The sequence below is a fragment of the Xyrauchen texanus genome, chromosome 2 (assembly GCF_025860055.1).
Source record: "Xyrauchen texanus isolate HMW12.3.18 chromosome 2, RBS_HiC_50CHRs, whole genome shotgun sequence".
In the NCBI taxonomy this organism is placed as follows: domain Eukaryota; kingdom Metazoa; phylum Chordata; class Actinopteri; order Cypriniformes; family Catostomidae; genus Xyrauchen; species Xyrauchen texanus.
The window spans coordinates 64,392,499-64,404,765 of record NC_068277.1 but is presented as its reverse complement, the minus strand read 5'-3'; the positions used below and the strand labels follow the sequence as shown (position 1 = coordinate 64,404,765).

The 12,267-nt window shown below is 39.5% G+C and overlaps 1 pseudogene; it reads left to right on the top strand.

Moving 5' to 3' along the window:
- The first annotated feature begins 4,659 nt into the window (after window positions 1–4,659).
- Window positions 4,660–12,267, top strand: part of LOC127661089 (NACHT, LRR and PYD domains-containing protein 12-like) — a 47,219-nt pseudogene continuing 39,611 nt past the window's right edge.

Genomic DNA, 12,267 nt, shown 5'->3' with positions numbered 1-12,267 from the left:
CACGCTGGTGTCAGGAGCACAACCTTTCCCTCAATGTCAGTAAGACCAAGCAGCTTGTAGTGGACTTCAGGAGGAAAGACAGAGAACACAGCCCCATCACCATTAATGGAGCACCAGTGGAGAGAGTCAGCAGTTTCAAGTTCCTCTGTGTCCACATTACTGAGTAACTCAAATGGTCCATCCAAATTGAGGCCGTTGTGAAGAAGGCTCACCACCGCCTCTTCTTCCTGAGACGGCTGAGGATGTTTGGAATGAACCACCATATCCTCACACGGTTCTACACCAGTACTTTAGAGAGCATCCTGACTGGCTGCATCACCGCCTGGTACGGTAATAGCACCGCCCACAACCGCAAAGACCTGTAAAGGGTGGTGCGAACTGCCAGAAACATCATCGGAGGTGAGATTCCCTCCCTCCAGGACATCTATAACATGCGGTGTGTGAAAAAAGCTCGGAGGATCATCAGAGACTCCAGCCACCCGAGTCATGATCTGCTCTCACTGCTTCCATCAGGCAGGCGGTATCGCAGCATCAGGACCCGCACCAGCCGACTACATGACAGCTTCTTCTTCCAAGCAATCAGACTTTCGAACACTTGATCTCTCACGATTAACAAGCACTGCACTTTATTAATCTTCATCTTATTATCTCACACAGGACTGTCAAATATATTCTCCACAATATAACTACTGCATATATATTTTTATATACTCTAATTTTTTGTTTTTATTGTATGTGTATTCTATATTGTGTGTGTTGATTACTGTACATTGTATATTAGTATTGTGTTGTGTAAGTATATACATTTGATATGTAAATTATGTTGTGTAAATATGTTGTTTATTGTAAATTGGTAAATATCTCGCCACTGTCATGACTGCTATGTTGCGGAACTACACACAAGACTTTCACCTACTGTTGCACTTGTGTACATAGAAGTGTGACAATAAAGTGATTTGATTTGATTTGAAGACGTCCCTACAGGAACTCCTCTGTCTATAACCCACCCCCTGCCGGGTGTGTGGAGGGAGGTAAGTGCTTTGAGTTTTTTCTCAGCACCCAAGCCTCGGGACGCGCTTTTGCCTCCCAATACATTATTTCCTGCTCCCCCCCACCGCGAGGCCCAACCCGGTACGTCCAAAACGTTCGTCCCATTAGTGCCCATCGCACATATCGTGTGCTAATCATCCCTTCCTGCCCTCAGACTTTCAACCCTTGGACAGACCTCTGTTTTCTACGGACAGGAGTCCCCCTACAGCAGGTGTCCAGACGTGACTCAGGTTGCTGCTCGCCACTCACATCCTGGGCGACCACAACATGACGGCAGACGCACTGTCACGACAGGTTTCGCTCAGCAGAGAGTGGAGGCTCCACCCCCAGGCGGTCCAGCTGATCTGGGACCGGTTCAGCATAGCACAGATAGATCTCTTTGCCTCCCAGGACAACTCCCATTGCCCGCTCTGGTACTCCCTAACGGAGGCCCACAGCTGGCCCCGGGGACTCCACAAGTACGCATTCCCCCCAGTGAGCCTTCTTGCACTGGTGCTGTGCAAGGTCAGGGAGAAAGAGGATCAGGTCACCTTAGTGGTTCTTTACTGGCCCACGGATCTCACTCTCTTCGCGACAGCACCTCCTGGCAAATTCCCTGAGGACGGACCTTCTTTCTCCACCCTCTGGCACCCAGACGGGACGCAGAAGTCGTAGACACGATCAACCAAGCCAGAACTCCCTCTACCAGGCAGCTTTACGCCCTCATGTGGCGTCTGTTCGCAAATTGGTGTTCTTCCAGATCTGAAGACCCGCAGAGATGCGCTGTTCGGTCAGTGCTTTCATTCCTGCAGGAGAGTTCAGAGTCCACCTTGAAGGTGTATGTTGCTGCTATCGCAGCCCACCACGACAGTGGGCGGCAAGTCCCTTGGTAATCCTGACCTGATTATCAGGTTCCTTAGAGGTGCCCAGAGGTTGAACCCTTCCTGGACAAGCATTTTCCCCTCCTGGGATCTCTAAATAGTCCTCTCAGGCCTTCAGAGACCCCCCTTCGAGGCACTTCATTCAGTCGAGCTCAAAGCCCTCTCCTTGAAGACAGCCCTCTTGATCGCGCTTATCTCTCTAGCCTATCACATCCAGGCCATGCTCGCTCCCTGGCGGGTTCAAGCACACTCTACGAGGAGTGAGGCATCCTCGTGGGCACTGGCCCACAGCACCTCCTTAGCAGACATCTGCAGAGCAGTGGGCTGGGCAACACACAACACCTTTGCTAGGTTCTACAACCTCAGGGTTAAGTTGGTCTCGTCCCGTGTTTTGTTAGGTCCGAGCCCATAGAACTAGATAATAGGGAACAGCCAACCGGTTGTTCTGCTTGCACAGGCATAGTTCCAGCTTCAGGCAACTCCCTGTGATGTATTTTCCGCGGTATGGTCCCCCATGCTGGCAGGAACCACATATCACTTGGGCAGCCCCCACTGCCCCCCGGTCTCTTGTCAGGCAGGATCTACCACCGCACCATGTCCGTGTGTGGCTTGACAACCCCCGTGTGTATTGGCCACAAGTTACCTCCCCCCAGTCTGGGCAGGTTGTGGTCTCCGCAGAGCCTTTTACCCCTTTAAGAACAGGAACGGAAAAGGATGCCTTCCCCAACACATCTATAGCCCCAAGCCCCAGCCACTTTAAACTCTATGATGAGAAACATAGAGAGAGAAAAGGCCGTGGCTGGCCTCGTCACATTACACCAGTGATTTTTTTCTCAACATCATTTGCCATAAGAGGAAGTACTGATTAACTGTGTGTTTGAAAGTAAAGCATATTTTCAGTAAAACTAATTCATATTAGTATAATATTAGGTAATTGTCTCACATCTCATGTACATTCTGTTAATGATGGGGAGCCGAGGATAAACCTAAACAGTGACATGGAAAATCATAATCTCTTAAAGAAACCATAATATCTGATCTATCAAATGTTTGCTCAGACGACTGTTTTGTAGCTTGTTTCCATGATATTGAGGAGCATCAACCACCCTTCAACACTGAGGACATGTGACTGTTAATTTGCATGTAATGTATGGACAGCAGATGTGCTTACTGGATGCAACCTATCGACAGGAATGTTTTACCCATAAATAAAAATTTACAAATCCCATCATGTACTCACCCACATGCCATCCCAGATGTGTATGACTTCCTTTCTTCTGCAGAATACAAATTACATTTTAATTAAGACCTCTGTATGTCCTTACAATGCAAGTGAATGGGTGCCAAAATGTTTAGATTCCAAAAAGCACCTAAAGGAATCATAAAAATAATCCATATGACTCCAGTGGTTTAATCCATGTCTTCAGAGGTGTGGGTGAGAAACAGATCAATATTTAAGTCATTTTTTGCTATAAATTCTTCTCTCTGCCCAGTAGATGGTGATATGCATGAAGAATGTGAATCACCAAAAATATAAGAAGAAAGTGAAAGTTAAAGTGGAGATTGACTGAACAGGAAGGAGAATTTATAGTAAAAAAGTACTGAAATATTGATTGTTTCTCACCACACATATCATATCACTTCTGAAGACGTGGATTAAACCACTGGAGTCTTATGCATTACTATAAGTAGCTTTTGTGTGTTTTTTTTCACCATTCACTTGCATTGTATGAACCTACCGAGCTGAAATATTCTTCTAAAAATCTTAATTTGTGTTAAGCAGAAGAAAGAAAGTTAAACACATCTGGAATGGCATGAGAGAAGTTTCATTTTTGGGAGGACTCTTCCTTTAAGAAAGTATTTTGACACACAATTACACAAGAAATCCAAATAGGCTAAACCACATTTATTTTCGAGATGATATCTGGATGCCATGTGCAGAAATTAAATAAAATAGTGAGGTCATGTGACAGCGAAACAGTATATTAATATAATTGAAGTTATTTGCATGATTATTTAAAAAAATGTGTTATTATTACGTATATAATTTGTATTATGTACAGATTATTATTATTATTGTGTATATTATTTTGTTAGTCCTGCAATGATTAATTCCAATGTTAAATGTTGTGTTTTATGGCTTAATTAATTGACTTTAAGAGTAATTAATTAAGCCATAAAAAGTGTTTTTCTGTTGGAAAAAAAAACTTGCTGTTGTTATTGACTTTTATCTCTTTGAGAAATATACAAAATAGAACTAAAATCTTTTTGTAGAGATTTAAAAATTATTGTTAATAATAATAATAATACAAATAATACATTCATACATACAATTTGAGTGACTGATAATTGCTTGATTACTTGCATTAATGTCTGATTATTGTAGGCCAAACAAATCGAGTGTGATATTATTTATTTCTGCTTACAGCACTGTTTTTCTGGTCGCAAGTCATGTCTAACTACGTTCATCAAAATAAATAAATAAAAGATCAGAACAAGAACACGTTTTAATTTTAAAACATCAGAGGCGTTTATTAGAATATCTAGATAATTACATGTGAGCTTGTTGGAGCAAAGTGTGCGGCTCCTCATTGCTGCACGACTCAGACTGACATGAGACGGTTACAGACGAGAGACTCGACAAGAAGCACAGCATTTCTATCCGGTATCTGTACACACCTGCCGGAAATCACCCGAGATCAAACGAGACCTGTTTCTGTTGAATCGAAACCGAAACGAGATTGCTGGAAACCACACACACAGTAAGTCAACTCAAGACTTTCAATATGGTTATAATGTTTTACCAAACTCCTTCATAAAACTCTGATCATTTAAGTGACTCTTAAAATGGATGAACTATTTCTTTACCTTCGTAACTTTAACTGGTCTCGAGAGTAATGCAAATGAAAACGACTCGTTCACGTCTTGATTATGAAAAAGGCACGCGAGAGAAACACTGAATTGTTATAACATTATCACAAGCCGTTTTAGCATTTACATATTTTGTCCGACAATTCATAATAACATTTGTGATAGCAACAATTATATTTTTTTATATAATTATTTTATTGCAATTATGATTTGACTGGTCAGATTGATAATTGTAATATGACTAGTAAGAAAGATTTTGACAAGTCAAAATTCAATTGAACATTTCTGCAATGATCGTGAATAGACATGTCACACATAATTCAGTGTTCATTATCATCAGTGTTTCATTACATACATTACGTAATAAATACGTTTATGGGATCAAAATCCCGCCAAATATATTGAGGTCACGGGTCCAAAAATAATAAGCGTGAATCAAAATAATTAGCGCTGATAAAATAAAATAACAAGCATGAATCAAAAATATATAAACACATTTAAAACATGCTGCAAAACAACAATATCAACAACAGAAAAATCAAACAATCATGTTTTCCTTGGTTATATTACTGTTATTTGTGCTGTCCGAACAATTTTGCTCATATTTAAATTTTTTGTATTCTTGCGCTGTATTTTTCTTTGCTTTTGTTTCCATGTTCTGCGCTTGAGTTTCCAAAACTTGTTTGTAGAGTTTCATGTAAATCAGGGGGTGTTTTGTGTCTCTATTGGTCCATTAGTTCATGATCAACAGCTCCTCCTCTAGCCAATCATTCGAAGAGGGGAGGTGACGTCACTTCAATGCAACTCCAATGGCTGCTGCTCAATATTATATTATTATTTGTGGTTAGGGCTTATGTGCTTGACCTCCTGAGACCCCCGTGTGATTGGTGTGTGCATTTTCCCTTTTTGATTTGTAACTAGTAGCCCCTATTTAACATGCAATTTTTTTTTCTAGAGCATATAGTTAAACAAATAAAAATATACCCACATATGTGGACAACGGGACTAAGTTGTGAAATTTTAAATGTATAGAAAGTGATATTTTTTAAATCAAATTATTAATTATGTGTCCAGGAGTGTTGGTTATTCATGATTTTGACAGATATTACATTATAAATTGTGAATCTACCATAGGTGGGTAGAGTAGCCAAAAACTGTACTCAAGTAAAAGTACAAAATGTATTAAAACACTAATAAAACATAATTACTCAAATAGAAGTAAAAGTACTAACTTAAAATAATTACTTGAGTAAGAGTAAGAAAGTATCCAATTAAAAGAGTACTCAAGTAGTGAGTAACTCGTTACTTTCACAAATGACATAATAGATGTTTACTCCCCTAAATTCCATTACATGATACACATTGAACATATACTACAGAATTATTATTATTATTATTTTTGGAAATTCTGTCATCATTCACCATCATGTTGTTCCAAACCCGTATGATTTTCTTACTTCCATGCAACACAATAAGGAGATATTAGACAGAATGTTTGCCTGAGTCACTATTTAATTTCAGTGAATGTTTATATATATATAAAAGTCATATGGGCCAGGAATATAACCAGCAACCCTGCGATTAGCGGCTAACCCGCTCTACCACCTGAGCCAGAGCAGAACACAAATTCCGATTTTTAAAAGAATATTTTAGCTCTGTAGGCCTGTGCTCCAAAAAGCACATAAAGGCAGCATGAAAGTAATCCATAATACTCCAGAGGTTTAATCCATGTCTCTATAAGTGATATGATAGGTGTGGGTGAGAAACAGATCCATATTTGTCATTTTTTGCTAGACAGCAGGGGGCGATATGCAGAGAAGAATTTGAATCACCAAAAACACAAGAAGAATGTGAAAGTTATCTGTTTCTCATCCACACCTATCACATCACTTCTGAAGATACTGATTTAACCACGAGAGTCTTATGGATTATTTTTATGCTGACTTGTTTGTTTGATTAGCTTTAAAATGTTGCCACCCATTCGCTTGTATTGTATGGACCTACAGAGATGAGAAATTCTTCTAAAAATCTTCATTTGAGTTCAGCAGATGAAAGAACGTCATACACATCTGGGGTGGCAAGAGGGTGAGTAAATAATGAGAATTGTAATTTTTGGGTGAACTAACCCTTAAGGGCTCTTGTCAGATCTGGATGAATTAGTCAATAAGAAGAGAGGTTTGGAAACATTTCTAGTAATTATTACAGTGAAAATGTCCCACTAGGACATTATATATAATGCTGAAATATAATGCCTTCTTTCGCTCTTTCATAGCTTTTAAAGTCCTGTGTGGATTCATATTTCAGTGTAGTTACAGTTTTCAGTGTCGTAATATTTAGATCGTTAGTTCTGTACAGCAGTACCACCGCTCTCTAAATGCAGAGAACGCAGCCTATGTAGGGCACTAACTCCTGTCATGGAACACTCGCTGTGTCTGAAACCGCCCCCTATCCACTATATAGTGCACTATTTAGAGTTTTCCCTATTTTGTAGGAGTGTCTGAATTCTGAGTGAGCCACTCGTTCCCTACTTTTGTTCACTCATTCTTACCCACAATGCACTCTAATTTCAAGTGTACATTTCAAGTACACTCAATGATGGTTACTTTCCCACAATCCACCACAGGGAAGACGTACGAGCTGGGAGTTTACTGCTTCCTTCACTCCTGAAATGTTTTATTTCATGCTGAATGTAGTAAATAACTTTTTGACAAATCATTACTGGATACAAATAACAATAACATACAGATACATTTTAAAATGTACTCTTTATTTGATCAAATGTGTTTCCTCTTTATAGTAACACACAGTATAGGCTACTATATCAAAATGACAAACAAAATGAAGATTTATTGTATTAATATATATTATTTAATAAGAATAACAAATAAGGCCCAAATATTTTAAAATGTCATATGTGGCGTTTCTGCACCAGCCCCAGAGCTCCGACACTTACATAATGAATTCACTCATTTCAGTCACTTACTGCTGAGATATAGTGCACTAACTGGCATTCACTATATAGGAAATAGTGAATGAGTGAATGATATAGCAGACACAGCCACTCTCGTCGCCACGATCACCTTGCGCCCGCACATCTCACACGCTGGCACAGAAATGCTGTCTGTTCGCGCTCCAGTGGTCGATCATGCGAATGTCAGTGATTTACACTTTATTTGGATGTTTACATGGATTTATACGGTTAATCCGCCTGAAGTAGCTGCGATAGTTTCCAGTAACCCCGCGAGGGCGCGGAGTAAATGCATAAATACTGCTCATGACATGTGGGACAAAGCACACTGATATATTGCTGCACTGATTTAAACATGTACACTTAAAAACGGATGTCATAAGAGCCCAGTTACAGAATCACCCTGAAAATGACCATCTCATTACACAGAAAAGCCTGCGTTAGAATTTGAACCCAAATTTACCTCAGCTTGCTGCCTGAAGTTGGAGCTGTGATTTTAATCTTGAAATATCAGCTTGTCTTGGTGTTTAAATGAAGGCATTGCATGACGAAACTGTTCTTTTTTTCCACTGTGCTGAGCAAAGAAAGTGTTTCACTTTGAAGAGTTTGATGCTGCTGCACTGATGACTTGAGTGACAGTCGGTGACACCGACTCAGCGCGCACAGCTGTGAACTTCCGCTCTTGTAAAAGTAATAATAATCTCTCAATAAATTGCTCATTAATTCAAATTAAACCCAGTAATGTAACGACAGTAACGCCACACAGCGTAAAGAAGTGAAAAAAGCATTAGAAATGTACTTGAGTGAGAGTAAAAAGTACCCACGTTTAAACCTACTCTAACATTTTGTGGAAAAATGTCCTTTTACTCAAGTAAATGTAACTGAGTAAATGTAACACGTTACTACCCACCTCTGGAATCTATGTACTGATGATCATTGTCCCATGTGTTTCAAACATGTTGAGTGATCCAAACATCATCTGCTGCCCGAAACTGAACATTTGATCAGATTTTAGGAGTGAACGCACTTAACTGCATAGAGAGCTATAGGATGCTCCCTTGCTCCCTATTTAGTGAATGACTTAACCTCCAGTGTGCTGTCTGTCTGCACTGGTCTCAGAACAGTTTGAAATGCAATATATTGACTTGAAACAGGTTTCAATTAAAAAACATAGAGATCACTTTTATTGGCACTGCGGTTGGAGTGCTTCAAGGAAATCAACGTCATGTTGTTGTGTAACGTGACTCGGTTTGGCAGAAGTTTAACCTTTAAATGACAGTCTAGATTATTGTGAACAGTATGCAGTCGGTATTTATTCATTTAAATAATGTGTTGCGTATAGCAAAATCAAAATACAACATCCACGCATTTGGACGCGGGGTCACACAAGGTTAAAGTAGGTCCTCATAATCCTGTAGAACAGATTTGAGCGCGGGCCCTACCAGGTATGCGTAGACTGGTGGCGTATGGGCATCGTATCCATTTCAGCTCTCATTATATTAGATCGGCTCCCTTAAAGGTGCAGTATGTAGGATTCAGAAACCCTTTTTATTAATGAGACCTGTGGCCGTTAAGTGAACAGCAGCAGCTACCTGTTGCTCGTGCTCATGCACACTCTCCATTAGGGCTGTCAAAATTGCTCAAAAATGACATTCGAATATTCCCTCTAAAAAAAACACATATATTCGAACTATTCGAATATCTGGTTGCGCATTTGGTCAATGACGCGCATTACGTCAATAACAGGACAAATTAATACAAAGAGACATAACTATTTGTATAGGTAGTTTATTTAAGTTTAAACATATTTGACAACGTATTACCTACACAAAAACAAGTAAATCAACTAATGGCCAAGACCTCACTCGCTCGCTACGCCAAGCAGGCACTCTTTCTCTCTCTCTCGCCCTCACGCTCTCTGCATAACGGTTTAAAAGAACAACAACAATAAACAAATGTTGAGTGCTGATCAAGAGTTTTGTGCAAGCAATATAAGGTCGCGACTCTTGTCCCAAATATAGCAGGCTTCATTCAGTGATTAAAACAAATTATTAACATTAATTGAAGTTTTACAGTATATAGAACCGACATTGAGCGCTCGAGCGAGCTGTGCTGTGGTAAACATGGAACTTTTCCTTGACATGAAGCGGTAAATAATCAAACCAGTGGAAGCCTGCAGTGCATGAAACTGCTGTATCTAACCTACCTTATTCATGCAACATCTATTCAGTCAGTACAGTAGCCTTACATTTTAGTCATGTTTCTGTTTAACGTTAAATAAAATGAGGCACACAATTCGAGAAATGTGACAACAAAGACCCCTCAGGCAGCACGCCCACTTCGCAAAGCAGACAGCCAGCACATCTGCTACCGCGGGCGCGTTTTTTTTTCCACATTCGAATATTAATTTTCACCTTCGAATTTCTGTTTTTTAAAACTATTCGAATATATATTCGAATTTAGAATATTCGTTGACAGCCCTACTCTCCATAGGGACACGAGTGAGCATCAGCCAACACAATGACATAACGTACAAAGAGACAATTTGATTCACCGACATCATGCAGACAGATGAGATAGCATAATTAAAATGACACAGTTATGATTGTTTTACTACAAACTTTGAGACTGTATATTGTATTTGACTCTTCAGTGCTGGAACAGGGCTAAAACAAAGTGTGGATATCGGTCTGACTGTACGAGACTGTAGTTTGCAGTAATCACTTTTCTTTCCATGAGACATTGACTGCATTTATACGATAGCCTATGTCGGCATTAGCTAGCTAACTTAATTAATAGCTGTTAGCTAAATTTGGTGGATGATGACAGTAGCGGTTTATAAAATAGACTATACATTATAAATATGTTGACATAATTCAGTATTGATGTGATTCCATCACAACTGACATTTTGATATATCGATGCGCTTTTGTTTTATAATAATAGATTTGATATATTTTCTGTATAACCAAGTTATGTTACACTAATGAATGGAGCTTTTTGCATTATTTTGAACACTGTCTAGCATTCATTTCATGTGTTATTGTAGTTTAGCTAAAATGTCACAGATCAATCCTTATGGCACTATATTTCACATGCTTTGCAGTCATGTAAGCTTACCTGTCCATGAATCAAATGCCCCGCCGATGTTCACTCTAGTTTTCGCTCAACCATGTTCCCGCCAGACGGTATTCAGTAGATAAATGTTTTTTTTGGCTTACTCAAAGTTGGTGTAGGAGTCGGTGTTGTGCTGGGAGTCGGATGTTTGCTGGACTCCATCTCTAAGACAACGTTACTTAGTGTTGCAGTTTGTTGTCGCTATTGAATAGCGGAAGCACTGAGGCAAGGCTCTCAGTAGTGAGCATAAACGTCACATCCTTTGGATTTCTGGGCAAAAGCGACACGCTCCCTTCTCGCTCCAGTCTACAGGCTTAAATAAGCAACCTAGGAAGTCCCGGGAAGGGCTCATTTTTATGTTGCCTTACAAGCCGTTCCCACATTGGCAAAAAAGTATAATATTTCATGATAAGTCTTACATATTGCACCTTTAAGAGAATGAGCATGACATAGTGGATGGAAACTCACCACGAGTTGTAATTTCTTTAGACTAATTTTTAGAAATGTGCTTAAAAATGTGAAAGATTTAGATGAAAACCCAACCACTGACATTGATAAACAGTACAAACGTGAATGTTCTACATGTCTAAAGCATATAAAGTAAATAAACTAGTCTTAATCAACTCACTCTTTTTACAGAATCCATGATCCAGCTCATAACAACTTCGAATATAATCTGCATGCACAATACTCAATAATAAAAATCATTTTCATCTCTCGAATTAAACATTTCACTCCCTCATTCAAGTCCTCTGTTCACACACGCTCATCAGCAGCTCTCTCATCAGTTCTCAGTATTTCTCATTATTCATGTCTGAAAGAGGCGATTCTCTTGTACTGGTGACTCCAGAACTGCTGCTAGCGACTCACTGTTGACTCATAAATTGTTGTGACTGGAGCGTTCAGTCTGTTTTGTGAACTAGTTGGAGTGGTTCTTTGCAAAGAAGAGTTAGGAAAAGCAGATATCGCCAGTTCTAGGATCATATTACTCTCAGTTATCAGCTCATTTTGAGTTGGAGTGTCAGGCACATCTAAGAGACAGGTTAAGATGGAGTAACTTGTGGATCATTGTTGACTCAAAACGCAAACTGTTTCAAACAATTCTGTCCGATTTGGTGAACCATTTCAACTCGTTCAATAAAAAGAACCGGTTCAAAAGAATGATTTGTTCATGAACTGGACATCACTACTGTTGCCGTATTTGCTACTATGCAGATAAACTACTGGTCTGTAACGATGCTGGCAAGGAAAATAACGAAGACGATGACGAAGACGTGAAGATGAACCCAAGTGCAGTTTATATCGAAATGTGATCAATCCAAGTGTGAAACCAAAAACAAAACATAAATATTAACTAAACTTGACTTAACATTTAAACAGAACATAAACATTAGCTTGGCT